At 48.4% G+C, this 14,617-nt stretch overlaps 1 pseudogene; it reads right to left on the reverse strand.

Moving 5' to 3' along the window:
- Nucleotides 1-699: 699 nt before the first annotated feature.
- The window catches only part of LOC147112320 (uncharacterized), a 55,271-nt pseudogene continuing 41,353 nt past the window's right edge, over nucleotides 700-14,617 (reverse strand).

Here is a 14,617-nt window from a genome sequence, read left to right on the forward strand (position 1 = left end):
CACACGGGTTTCCCAGGTTTCCTGAAACTCGCCAGTGAAAGTAAGGAGAGTACACAATGGCAATTGAGGGGGTTAATTCATCTCTTGGAAATAAGGCAATAAATACTCAGTACTCACAGCTACTTTCTAACCTGTTAGTGGGGAAGGTACTTTTGCTGAGAGTTTAATTTCTACACTTTGGAGATTTGTGCCATCGTATCAGGATGGGTGGCGCTTTGGCTGTCTTAGATTGGACCTCAGATGAGGAACAGCATGACCAGCACCAGCACCAGCAGCCTGCTGGTCATAGTCCTGTGGCTGCACCACATAGAAGGAAGAAGCAGAGAGGGAAGCAGTAGAGGGGTGCAGATCGCAGGAGGCACTACCCGTGAAACAGGGTCTACAGGCAGAGGCTGAATTTCCTTGACATGTCTGAACAGCAGCATCTCAGGAGGCTCAGGTTGTTGCATCAGGTGGTGGCAGATATCTGCAGCCCCCTAGAAGTAGACCTGCTCCCTGCTGGACCTGGTGGCCAAGTGTTGCCAGTGATACACACTTCAATCTTGGCTGATGGCACCCATCGGAAACCTGACCAATACAACGCAACAGCGCTGCAATGAATTCCATATGACCACCTGATGTGTGATCAAACAAGCCATCGGCATGCTGAAAATGTGCTTCAGGTGCCTAGGCAGATCTGGAGGTGCCCTACAGTACACATCAGCCAGGGTCACCAGAATGGTTGTGGTTTGCTGTGCTCTGCTCAATATTGCCCAGCTGTGAGGTTTGGACCTGCAGGAGGAGCAAGGCGAAGAGAGAAAATCCTCTTCGGATGATTCAGAGGGTGGAGGGTGAGGAGGAGAAAGACGAGGAGGAGGAAGATAATGAGGGCAATGCACCCGCAGCTGTTCATATTGCTGCCCGGGATGCCAAGGATCACTTATTCATGCAAGGTTCACTAAGGTTGCACCAGTGGACCCATGTCACAAGCACATGCAACAACCACTCTTCCTGCTCCCCCCACCCATCCCCCACCCATTCCCCCCCCTCAAATGCCACTGACACAAAGCGGTCCTGAAAACAACCAGCCACCCCTTCAACGTCCCCACCCCTACCCTTCCACATTGGTCCCCATCAATTCATGTCTTCCCATTCATCATCAAACAAGTTAAAAAAGCAACATGCCACTGAACACCCATGAATGGCCAAGACAAGAAAGTGCTGCAAAAGAATAATATTTATGTGATCTAACTAAAGAACAGAAACTTAACAATACAACATTTTCTCATACACCCATGTCCATACCCTTGTGCAACTACAAAGCCTTAATCTTCCTTTTCCTACAACTCCTACGTGGTGCAACCTCTGAGCAGAGCTTGGAGAGGGCTGCGCCCTCCGACACTGTCTCTCCACAGCTGCCCCAGCCGCCGCCTGCTCTTGCTCACTTGTGAAGTGTGAGACACCAGGTGAAAACCCAAATATCTGTATATGAGCTCCCACCGAAGTGCGAGTATCTGAACTGGTACACAGTATGCATGAGGCTTGTGACAGCACATCCTCAGAAGGACTCTGCTGCTCTGAGGAATTGTCAACTGTGACCTTCAGCAATGAACTCTGCATACGTGAAGGCCCTATGGGAGATAAAAGACATGAATTAGTCCTGGCAAGGTAGTTATCATTATGAAGATTATCATATTTCACTCACTGTTGAAATCAAGTCAACATGACTGAGTGTTGTATGACATGTGGATGGCTGATATTTAATTCTGTCACCAGGTAGCTGGAAGGTCCCAATCTCCCCATCTCCAAGGCCAGGCACACCAAGACTCCACTGATTTCCAACGCCTCCTCATCTATGCTTGTAAATTGGGAAATGTGTAGACGGCCACCTCCAGTTCACCCCATCTCCCTGGTGTTCTGTACTCTCTTCTCCTGTAAAGAGGGAAAGAAAAGACCTATGAGTGGGTGTAATGGCATGTGTTCATCCGATGAATGGGCTGCATTTGTTGAGGGTGAATATGAGGGAGAGGCATGAAATTGCATGCGGGTGAGTGGGAGTGGTGGATGGATAGATGGGGATTTGAGGAAATGCATAGAAAGAGAAGGATGGGTGGGTGTGCAAAGTAAGTGGGTGTGAGGAGTAATGTGATGGAGTAGGCTTGAGATGGCAGAGTGAACAGTTGGAGTGATGCACACCGCAGGATGTAGGTGAATGTGCAAGTGTACTCACCTTTACTGACCTGGTGAGGTCATTAAAACACTTCCTGCACTGAATTCAGGAGTGTGGCAACTTGGTGTCAGCAGTAGGTTTCTTCCTCCTGTTGCTGGTGAATAGTATCCCTCTCCAACTCCTCACTGTCCCCCGCAGCACATCAAGGGGGGCATCATTAAAGAGGGGCACAGCCTTTGAGCATCCTGATTCCATACTGATACTGCCTCCTCTGTTACTCCCATCTCCAAGCTCCTGAAAATTGCATCTTTGGATTGGCCATTTAAATACTGGACTTGAGATCACGTCATGCGGGTCCTCATCACGCCTGCTGTTGCTGATTGGACGGGAAATTAAAAGTAAAATGGTAATGAAGTGGCTGCATTAAAAAGCCATTGACAGACGCACTGAACATACTTCCGGGTTTTCCACGCGATATCGGAACCATCCTCCCGTCTGCTCCAAGCGCGTCTCCCAGTTAATATTGGGGCCGTAAAATCTGTAACAAAAACCAATCAAAGGAGATACAGCTATCACTAAAGATCCCCAGCTACCTGACATAGCTAGCAAAGTAATGCTCAATTAGATGATGCACACTATCCTTACAGATACAAGGGTAACTGGCCATATAATTGGTGGTTTCTTAATTAGAGCGACAATTTAGTTAATTATTCCCCGACTAATGCTGTAAAATTGTAAGTGATGTGCTGCAGTTATATTTAACATGCCTAGTGAATGTTTACAACATGTGTAGAAATGTGACGCAATGAACTTGGTAGATCAAACCAATTTTATCAGAGTACAGGGTATTATAAATATGCCGGAATATAATTACTGCAGGTATTTTTCAAGGGAGTAGAAAAATGAGGGCTTTGCACCAAGGCAAGAAAGTAAAAATGGACTAAATTAATTCTGTACAGAGACATAAACAGTAGGTAAGCTGAGAGGACTGGACTGCCCTTTCTCAGTCCCACCTTTTTATGGCCTTACACCCAATTGGCTTGAAAACTGTAATGATGCATTATGATGATTAATTGCACGAAGTGTTAGCAAAATTGTTGTATTTCTAATGCAGCTGTAGGTTATACTAGTGCAACTGAGCCAGACATTTGGGCTTGACACAACAGCAATGAGGCATTGGGCTCAGGCACCATAGGTAGGCTGTTACTAAGCTCTGCAATTTGACTGCACCATTTCACCACAGCTAAGGAGCAAGAGCCGACAGAAGAGCTGGTGTGAGAGGAGCCAATGGATTCCTGGAAGTTACATTGCTGGATATAACTAGCTCGTGGGACATGTTTGTACAAACTTGAAAACATGAACTGTATCTGTTCCTTTGATGGAGTGAACTGCATTTATACTTCAAGCTGTACATCACATAGATTTACATAGAATTTTACAGTGCAGAAACAGGCCATTCTGTAAGCCTTTCTCTTACTGCTGTTTGGACTTCGAGAATTACGAATAAGCGTAACAATGACAGACAAGTATGTGATCAATAAAATTGGTCTTTATTCACACTATAGTTCAATATTCAAGTGTATAATCACAATCAATATGCGCCCAATTTACCCGTACGTAAAAGTACCCCCAGTAACTCATATGCTACCCCCTGGCAATTTATATCCCAAGTCAACTGTACATAAAAGTACCCTTTTAACAATATCTAAGCTTTATGTCCGACTTTCATACCTACTCCTTTATCTCTGGGCGATCGGTCCAGGGAGAGTTGCAAGTTGAAACATAGACGGGCCAGCTTTCTCTGTTTGTCTATTCTTCCATTCTGTCTCCTTTGTTCCTTCTGTGTTCTGAATTTACCGCCCCTGGGTCACTCTTTATAGTGCCTTTCTGCCGGCCTCCCTCGTATATCACTGTCTGCCTCCCTCTGATAGGTCAGTTCCACTCCAAACCTTCCCTGATTGGAGTTCCTTCCGCATGACACATTCATGTTCCTGTGAGGGGGCAGGACTTCCTTGTCACTCCTGTTCCTTCCTGTCCATGTGGCCTTTCAAACAAAGGACCATATTCTGACCACCAGGCAAAGGACCCCCTGCTGACTTCCACCATTTTATGTCTTCACAAACAAAGGACCATGCTGATCACCAGGCAAAGGACCCCCTGTTGACTTCCACCATTTTGTGTCTTCACAAAGAAAGAACACATGCTGATTTCCTACATTTTGAATCCGTCTGTAACCATATCACAATGCATTCTGAACTTCGATCTCCACATGGTAGCAGCGATTTTATTACAATTTTGAGAATCTTACAATTCGATCCAACAGATCTGTGCGGGGGTTTATGCTCCACACGAGCCTCCTCCCATCTTATTTCATCTAACCCTATCAACATAACCTTCTATTCATTTCTCCCTCATCTACTTATCGAGCTGCCCCTTAAATGCATCTATGCTATTCACCTCAACCTCTCCATGTGGTAGCGAGTTCTGCATTCTCACCACTCTCTGAGTAAAATGTTTCTCCTGAATTCCCTATTGGATTTATTAGTGACTATCTTATATTTATGGCCCCTAATTTTGGACTCCCCACAAGTGGAAACATCTTCTCCACCTCTACCCTATCGAAACGCTTCATAATTGTAAAGACCACTATCAGGTCACCTCACAGTCTTCACTTTTCTAGAGAAAAAAATTGCAGTTCAATTTTTGCCCCTGATTTTGGACAATGATCACACAAGCTTATTGGCCTGGATGTTAATGTGCAGGAGCACGTGGGTTTGGGAGTGGGTGGGTGGTTAAAACCAGCGAAATTGACAGAATGTCGGGAAGCCGGTTCCAACCCGTTGACTTCCACATTTGATTGCAGTGCGTTAGGCTGCATGCGAGCAACCCTCTCGGGAGAGGCGGGTTGCCAACTAACATATGATAATCGCTTAATTAGAGCGATATTGACATTGATTTTACAGTATAACTTTGGGTCTCACAGGTTTCCTGGGCTTCCTGGAACTCGCCAGTGAAAGCAAGGTGAGTGCACCGCAGCAGTTGGGGGGCTGAAGCAATATGCCAGGGAAATATGCCAATAAATACTCAGTGCACACAGCTGCTTTCTCACCTGCTTGTGGGAAAGGGTTTGTTCACAGTGCTTGAGCTGAGAGGTTACTTTACACACTTTGGAGGTTTCTTCAACAATTTGGAGGATTGGAGGTCTGACCTGTACTTTGGCGCTCTGATCTATCAGATCAGCATCGGTGCTGCTAATACTGCCTTAGATTGGAAGTCAGATGAGGACCAAGATGACCAGCAACCGCAGCAGCAGCAGTTTGCTGCTCACAGACCTGAAGCTCCACATGAGAGAGGGAATCAGCGGAGAGGTGCAGCTCGCAGGAGGCCATACCTGTCACACAGGGTCTACAGGCAGAGGATACGCTTCCTCGACATGTCTGAACAACAGTGTCTCAGGAGGCTCAGGGTGTCCAGTCAGGTGGCGGCAGGCATTTGCAGCCTGCTGGAACAAGACCTGCTGCCAGCTGGACCTGGTGACCATGCTTTACCAGTGGCTGCCAAAGACACCACCTCCCTCAACTCTTTTGCCTCTGGATCCTTGCAAGGCTCTGCCGGAGATATTTGCAGGATCTCCCAGTCGGCGGCACACAAACGAATAAGGCAGGTGACTGATGGCTTGTTTGCCAGGGCCACCAATTATGTAAACTTTGCCTGTGATGATGCCAGTCAGAATGAGCTGGAGCTTATCTTTGCAGCTCTGGCTGGTTTCCCACAGGTGCAGGTATCATCGACTATACACACGTGGCAATTAAGGTACCCATAGATCATCCAGGAGTGTTTGTCAACCGCAAGGGCTTCCACTCCATCAATGTGCAGCTGGTGTGCAACCACAAAAAGATCTTTATGCAGGTGCGCTCAAGATTCCTGGGCAGCTGCCATGATGCTTTCACCCTGCGGTAGTCCACCCTCCCAGACGTCTTAGCTCCTGTGACGGTGCACCCTCAGAGGGATTGAACTCTGAGGAGAATGCTTGCTGCATGCGTGAGGGTCCTGTGGGAGATAAAAGGCATGAATGAACTGGCAAGGTAAGAATGTTGCAAGTTATCATTATGAAGATGATCATATTTCTCTCGCTGTTGACTGTCTGATATTTAATTCTGTCACCAGGTAGCTGGGAGGCCCCCATCTCCCCATCTCTGATTGCCAGGCACGTAGAGACTCTGCTGATCTCCAGTGCCTCCTCCTCTGTAGTTGTTAATTGTGAGATGGCTGGAGGGCCACCTCTGATTCTCTCCCTCTCCCTGATGTTCTCTGCTCTCTTATCCTGCAAGGAGGGAAGGAAGAGACTTATGAGTAAGAGTAATGGCATGTATTCCCCCGATGAATGGAGAGCATTTGTTGAAGGTGACTATGAGGGAGAGGCATGTCATTGCATAAGGACCAGGGTGAGTGTTAGTGGTGGATGGATAGATGGGGATGTGAGGAAGTGCATAGACAGAGAGATGGGTGCACCTGCAAGGTAAGTTGGTGAGAGGAGTGATGTGCTGCAGTAAGCTTGAGAAGGCAGAGTGAGGAGGTTGGGGTGATACGCACATCAGGATATAGGTGAATGTGCCACCTTTCCTGCCCTGGTTAGGTCATTGAACCATTTCCTGCATTGGATCCAGGAGAGTGGCACCACACTCCTGCTGTTGACCTCTTCTGCCACCACCAACCACACCTTCTTGGTTTCCCCAGCAGGCTTCTTCCTCCCGTTGCTAGGGAAGAGTATCTCCCTCTGGGTCCTCACATCCCCCAGCAGTACATCCAGGGAGGTGTCTGTGAAGTGGGGAACAGCCTTTGGATGTCTCACTACTTCCATTTCTGACTTTCCTTCTCTTTCTTGCCAATTCCAACTCCTTCAATTCGAATGTTTGGATTGTCCCTTTAAATACTGGAGTTGAGATCGCGTAATGTGGGTCGTCATCACGTCCACTGATGCTGATTGGACAGGAAACTTGGAAATAAAATGCTAATGGAGTGACTGCGTGAAAAGTCCACCGACAGACGCGCTTAACATATTTCTGGGTTTCCCACGAGCTATCCACCCTTTCCGCCCCGCCCCCTCCCAAACGCTTGCACATTCAAATCCAGCCCATTGTTCAGAAGTGATTATATGTTAATTATTTAATCTCTGTGTGAGTGTGCTTGGTGTTCAGTGACGTTGTCCAGCCATAGAGTCAGGTCTATCAGTGTACACAAATGTGTATAATGTTGATTCTCTATTGCAGATCTAAGGCATAAATGATAAAGAATGAAATAACTTGCAGCTACAGAACACCTTTCATACCTCAGTATGTCCCGAGGTTATTCACACCCAATTCATTACTTTTGAAGTGTAGCCACTGTTTCAAAGTAGGGTAACACTGCAGCCAATTTGTGCACAGGAAGATTCCACAAACAGCAACGAGATAAATGATCAGTGTAAGAAGTCACACAACACCAGGTTATAGTCCAACAGCTTTATTTGAAATCACAAGCTTGCGGAGCGCTGCTCCTTCTTCAGGTGAAGTGGAGAAATGCATAAAGACACTGGATATGTCGAGGGCATCCTGAAACCCATCGTACAGGGAACCCCCAGCTTCTGTCGCGACACTACAGACTTCTTACAGAAGCTCAGCACCCACGGACCAGTTGAACCAGGAACACTCCTCGCCACGATGGACGTCTCGGCACTCTACACCAGTATCCCCCACGATGACGGCATCGCTGCGACAGCCTCAGTACTCGACACCAACAACAGCCAATCTCCAGACGCCATCCTACAACTCATCCGCTTCATCCTTGACCACAATGTCTTCACCTTCGACAACCAGTTCTTTACCCAAACACACGGAACAGCCATGGGGACCAAATTCGCACCCCAATACGCAAACATCTTCATGCACAAGTTCGAGCAAGACTTCTTCGCTGCACAGGATCTCCAACCAACACTATACACCAGATACATCGACGACATTTTCTTCCTATGGACCCACGGCGAAGAATCACTGAAAAGACTACACGATAACATCAACAAGTTCCATCCCATCATCAAACTCACCATGGACTACTCCTCAGAATCAGTCTCATTCCTGGACACACGAATCTCCATCAAAGACGGACACCTCAGCACTTCACTCTACCGCAAGCCCACGGACAACCTCACGATGCTTCACTTCTCCAGCTTCCACCCTAACCACGTTAAAGAAGCCATCCCCTATGGACAAGCCCTGCGAATACACAGGATCTGCTCAGACGAGGAGGAACGCGATGGACACCTACAGACACTGAAAGACGCCCTTGTAAGAACGGGATATGACGCTCGACTCGTCGATCGACAGTTCCGACGGGCCACAGCGAAAAATTGCATAGACCTCCTCAGAAGACAAACACAGGACACAACCAACAGAGTACCCTTCGTCGTCCAGTACTTCCCTGGAGCGGAGAAACTACGCCATGTTCTTCGCAGCCTTCAACATGTCATCGATGACGACGAACACCTCGCTAAGGCCATCCCCACGCCTCCACTACTCGCTTTCAAACAGCCGCCTAACCTCAAACAGACCATCGTTCGCAGCAAATTACCCAGCCTTCAGGAGAACAGCGACCACGACACCACACAACCCTGCCACAGCAACCTTTGCAAGACATGCCAGATCATCAACACAGATACCATCATCACACGTGAGGACACCACCCACCAGGTACATGGTACATACTCATGTGACTCGGCCAACGTTGTCTACCTCATACGTTGCAGGAAAGGATGCCCCGGAGCATGGTACATCGGCGAGACCATGCAGACACTGCGACAACGGATGAACGGACACCGCGCAACAATCACCAGGCAGGAGTGTTCCCTCCCAGTCGGGGAACACTTCAGCAGTCAAGGACATTCAGCCTCCGATCTTCGGGTAAGCATTCTCCAAGGTGGCCTTCGAGACACACGACAACGCAAAATCGTCGAGCAGAAACTGATAGCTAAGTTCCGCACCCATGAGGACGGCCTAAACCGAGATCTTGGGTTCATGTCACGCTACATGTAACCCCACCTGATGCAGGGTCATCCAGACTCGAGTCGACATTGGCTTGTTCTCTCTACACAGATGCGGCCGGACCTGCTGTGATTTCCAGCCAAAAAAAATGTTTTTTGTCTGTTTTTTTGTTTTTCATACAGACCCCAGCATCTGCAATATTTGACCCCTTGTGACCCCACCTCATTGTTCTTTGATGTAATGTTTCCCTGACTGACCTGTTTGGACACCATTCACACCTTTGACTGCTGTGATTATCTCTCTGCCGAGGTGTGATAAATGGCAGTTGGAAAGGTTACCTGTAAACATCTGACATGATTCTCTGACTATATAAGCTGTGTCTTTATGCATTTCTCCACTTCACCTGAAGAAGGAGCAGCGCTCCGAAAGCTTGTGATTTCAAATAAAGCTGTTGGACTATAACCTGGTGTTGTGTGACTTCTTACATTTGTCCACCCCAGTCCAACTCCGGCATCTCCACACCATAAATGATCAGATAATGGGGGGGGCGGAATTTTAATGCCCCAAGAATGAGTGGGTTGGGAGCGGGTGGGGGTTGATTATTAGAGCAGGAGCGCAGCCCAGCTCCAATGTGCCCATATCTGGGTTTAACGGACGCACGTTTGGATGCCGGCGAGAAATCTACACGCCAAAGTCAGGGATTTCCTAATTGGATGCGGGCGGGAACCGATTGGCTCAATTAAAGTCCTTGGGAGGCATTAATGAGCTCTTTACAAATTGTTTTTAAATTGGCTCAAAGTTAACTTGAGCAGCATGTGATTCCCGGGGCTCAGGAAACTGAACAGGGAAATGGAGGCGAGTTTAAGCAGCAGTTCAAGTGAGTATTTAAACTTGCCATTGTCCCATCTGAATAAATGTTCACTTATTGCAGATGGTGCCTCAGTTCCCTCTTTCAAAAGTATGCCAGAGAGTGCTTGTGTGGATACAGTTGTTTTCAAATTGAGGATTTCAAATTGATAAAAGTAGGATGGGAGGCGCATTGGGTGCGTCTGACAGCACATCAGAAGAGGAAGACCATCACCATCCACGGCAGCAACGACATGCTATTGTGCGATCAGCATGTGAACAGGAGAGAGGTGCACAGGAGGGAGGGGCACAGGAGGGAGGGGCACAGGAGGGAGGAGCACAGAAAGGAAGTGCACAGGAGGGAGGGGCACAGGAGGGAGGTACACAGGAGGGAGGAGCACAGGAGGGAGGGGCACAGGAGGGAGGTGCAAAGGAGGGAGGAGCACAGAAAGGAAGTGCACAGGAGGGAGGTGCACAGGAGGGAGTGCACAGGAGGGAGGGGCACAGGAGAGAAGTGCACAGGAGGGAGGTGCACAGGAGGGAGTGCACAGGAAGGAGGGGCACAGGAGGGAGGGGCACAGGAGGGAGGGGCACAGGAGTGAGGGGCACAGGAGGGAGTGCACAGGAGGGCGTGCACAGGAGGGAGTGCACAGGAGGGAGTGCACAAGATGGAGGGGCACAAGAGGCCAGGAGGGAAGTGCACAGGAGGGAGTGCACAGGTGGGGGGTGCACAGGCAGGAGGGGCACAGGAGGGAGGGGCACAGGAGGGAGGGGCACAGGAGAGAGGTGTTATGTATTGTGTGTTCTCCTCCCACCTGTGGTGGCGCTGTCACAGGAGATAAATGGTTGGGTGTTCTCTGTTAAGTTTTAGCTCTCTTTGTTCGGAACTTTCCAGAACTTCCTTTCCTTCCAATAAAGCACTTCATGTTTGAATCTCTGAGTTCTGAGTCCTAAATTGTGTCTAGGTAGAAAGGTACCAACACAACAAGTGGCAACGAGGAGCGGATGAATCTGCGTACGTTACGGGTGCAATGAGTAAACAGAAAATTTAATTTGAAACGTGAGATGGCTACTATATTAGGAAACATCGGTGATTTTGATGAAAATGTGGAGCAATGGAGCGCATATACGGAACGTTTTGACTATTTTGTATTGGCGAATGCAGTGGCAAATGAAAAGGTCGTGCCTACCTTTTTGAGTGTAATCGGGCCGAAGACTTTCAATTTACTTCGCAGCCTCGTGCAGCCAGATAAGCCAGGAACTAAAACATATAAGCAACTAGTGGAAATTCTTGGAGCACATTTTTCACCAAAACCTCTGGTTATTGCTGAGAGATTTAGATTTCACAAACGGAATCAAGAGGAGGGGAATCAGTGACGATGTTTATTGCTGCTTTAAAAAGGTTGTCGGAACACTGCCAGTTCAAGGAGGTGCTGAAGGACACCATTAGAGACAGATTTGTGTGTGGTCTGCAAAATGCAGCCACACAGAAGCGCCTTCTTACTGAGGACAACTTTACTCTTGAAAAGGCCATTGAAGTTAGTGTCTCCATGGAGATGGCGGAAAAGGAGGCTCACCAGTTGAGTTCAACAGGGAGAGTTCACAAGGTGTCGTCTGAGCCTAAAGGTGTGCGGAACAGCACATGTTACCGTTGTGGGAAAACGGGCCATCACGCTAATGACTGCTGGTGTACGGAGCTGGAATGCCGAAATTGTGGCAAAAAGGGTCACATTGAATGTGCCTGTAGAGGTAAAAAAAAGAACAGACAGAGCTGGGAAGCATGGAAGCAAAATGTCTGTATTTGGACAAGAGAGGAAAAAGAGTGTTCATTCAGTGCAGTATGATGGAACAAGCAAAACAGAGGGGAGCGACACCTCTGAGGAGGAAGAGGTGCACATACTGACGGTTGCAGGTGGTTCAAATGGCTACTGGGTGTCACCACTGGTGGAGGGACAATCAGTGCGGATGGAGGTGGACACAGGTGCGGCTGTGTCCCTTGTTTCAGACACTGTCTACAACAAAATGCTAAAGCATCTTACCCTTCAGCCAACAAACATTGTGCTAAAGACGTATACCGGCGAACCTGTGGCCATGAGAGGCGTCATTGAGGTGACAGTTAAATTGAACGGACAGACTGCAAAACTGCCACTATATGTGGTAAAGGGAAATTACCCATCGCTACTGGGACGTGCGTGGCTAGAGAGAATCACGCTGGACTGGCCTGCAGTCCGCATGATGTCAAAAGGGGAGTCAGGTCTGACTGCAGTGTTAAACAAACATGCAGAACTCTTCAATGGGGAACTTGGGAGCATGAAAAAGATCAGCGTGAGACTGGACATTAAACCTGACAGCAAGCCGAAGTTTCACAAAGCCCGACCTGTACCCTATGCAATTAGACCAAAAGTTGAGGCTAACTTGGAGGCCTTAGTCGAGAATGGAGTCCTGGAGCCTGTGAGCGTGAGCAAATGGGCCACACCCATTGTTCCTGTCCTGAAAAAGGATGGATCTGTTCGAATCTGCGGGGATTTTAAAGTGACTATTAACCCGGTGCTGTCTGTGGAACAGTACCCTCTTCCCCTCATTGATCTTTTTACGGGCCTGGACGGAGGGCAAAAGTTCAGCAAAATAGACTTATGCTAGGCTTATCTACAAATGCATGTCGATGACAAATCAAAGGAGCTGCTGACAATTGTGACACACAAGGGGCTATACAGGTACTGCCGCCTTCCGTTTGGAATTACTTCGGCCCCTGCTCTATTCCATAGGGCAATGGATCAGATTTTGAGTGGACTGCCAGAAGTCCAGTGCTACCTGGACGACATCCTTGTCACTGGGACAAATGAGGAGAATCATCTTCTGAACTTGGATGCGACACTACAACGACTGAAAGAGTACGGACTCAGAGTTCGTAAAGACAAATGTGAATTCTTTCAGTCTTCAGTTGAGTACCTGGGGCATGTGATTGACGCTACTGGCCTGCATAAGGCGCCGCCAAAGGTCAAGGCGATCGTGGAGGCCCCAGCACCCCAGAATGTGAGCCAGTTACGTTCATTTCTGGGGCTACTTAACTACTATGGGAAGTTTATTCCAGACTTAGCAACATTGCTGAAGCCGTTACATCAGTTGCTATGTCAAGGCAAAACATGGAAATGGACTGAACTGTGCAACGAAGCTTTCGCCCAAGCAAAGAAAGCATTGCTGAATTCGGAGGTCCTGACACACTTCGACCCAAAGCTACCCATGCAGCTAGCATGTGATGCATCACCATATGGTGTGGGAGCAGTCATATCCCACATCATGCCTTCGGGTGAAGAGAAACCTATCGCCTTCGCATCACGCACCTTGAACAAGGCCGAGAGTAACTATGCGCAGATCGAGCACGAGGCCTTGGGAATCGTTTTTGGAATTCGAAAATTTCATCAGTACCTGTTTGGGAGAAGGTTCACACTCCTGACGGACCACCGTCCGTTGACTTCAATCTTCGGGCCCCACACCGGAATTCCATCTCTCGCTGCAAGCAGGATGCAAAGGTGGGCTTTACTGTTGTCAGGACACACATACGACATCAAATATCGCAAATCAGACTTGCACGGCAACGCAGACGGTCTCTCGAGGCTACTCTTGCCTGTTACTCCCCCAGAGCCTTGTCAGATAGACATCTTCTACTTTAGACAATTGGAGGGAGCACCTGTCACTGCAGTTCAGGTGTGAAGGTACACCCGCAACGATCCAGTCCTGTCTGAGGTAATGGACGATGTCATTCGAGGGAGAGCGATAGGAGATTCTCCTAGTTTGAAACCTTACGTTTCAAAAAGAAGTGAGCTCTCTGTCCAGGCAGGTTGTCTTCTTTGGGGACGCTGTGTCATCATTCCGCCACCTCTGAGGGAACCTATACTGCAACAACTTCATACAGGCCACAGTGGAATGGTTCGGATGAAGGAAATGGCAAGAAGCTACTTCTGGTGGCCAGGTCTCGATGGGAATATTGAGGAGAAAGCCAAAACATGTTCCCCATGTCAAAGGGTCCGGAATGTTCCACAGCTGGCAACCCTACACCCCTGGGATTGGCCTGCAGAAGTGTGGCAGCGAGTACATGTGGACTTCGCCGGTCCTTTCGAAGGGAAGATATTTATGGTGGTTGTGGACGCTCGTAGCAAGTGGCCGGAGGTCGCTGTGATGAGGCCTACCACGGCAGAGAAAACAGTTGAGAAACTTGGTGAGATGTTCAGCCGTTATGGCTCACCAGAACAACTCGTAAGTGACAACGGTCCACAATTTGTGTCACAGGAGTTTGCCACCTTCCTGCATGTGAATCGTGTCCAACACATCAGGTCTGCGCCCTATCATCCCTCTACTAACGGCCTGGCAGAAAGGTTTGTGCAAACTTTGAAGCATGCCTTGAAGGCATCGCAAGGTCAGGGCTCAATCCACCAATGTCTGAACAGCTTCCTGTTGTCCTACAGGAACGAGCCGCATGCCACAACCAAAACTGCCCCCGCTTCGGTCATGATGAAGAGGCAGTTGCGGACAAGTTTTGACTTACTCAAACCTCCAAGGGCAGAACAGGTTGTCCATTGTCAACAACAAGCTCAAGTTGAAAAGAGAG

The sequence above is a fragment of the Somniosus microcephalus genome, chromosome 9 (assembly GCF_052327205.1).
Source record: "Somniosus microcephalus isolate GS21.2 chromosome 9, FLI_Smic_1.0, whole genome shotgun sequence".
Classification (NCBI taxonomy): domain Eukaryota; kingdom Metazoa; phylum Chordata; class Chondrichthyes; order Squaliformes; family Somniosidae; genus Somniosus; species Somniosus microcephalus.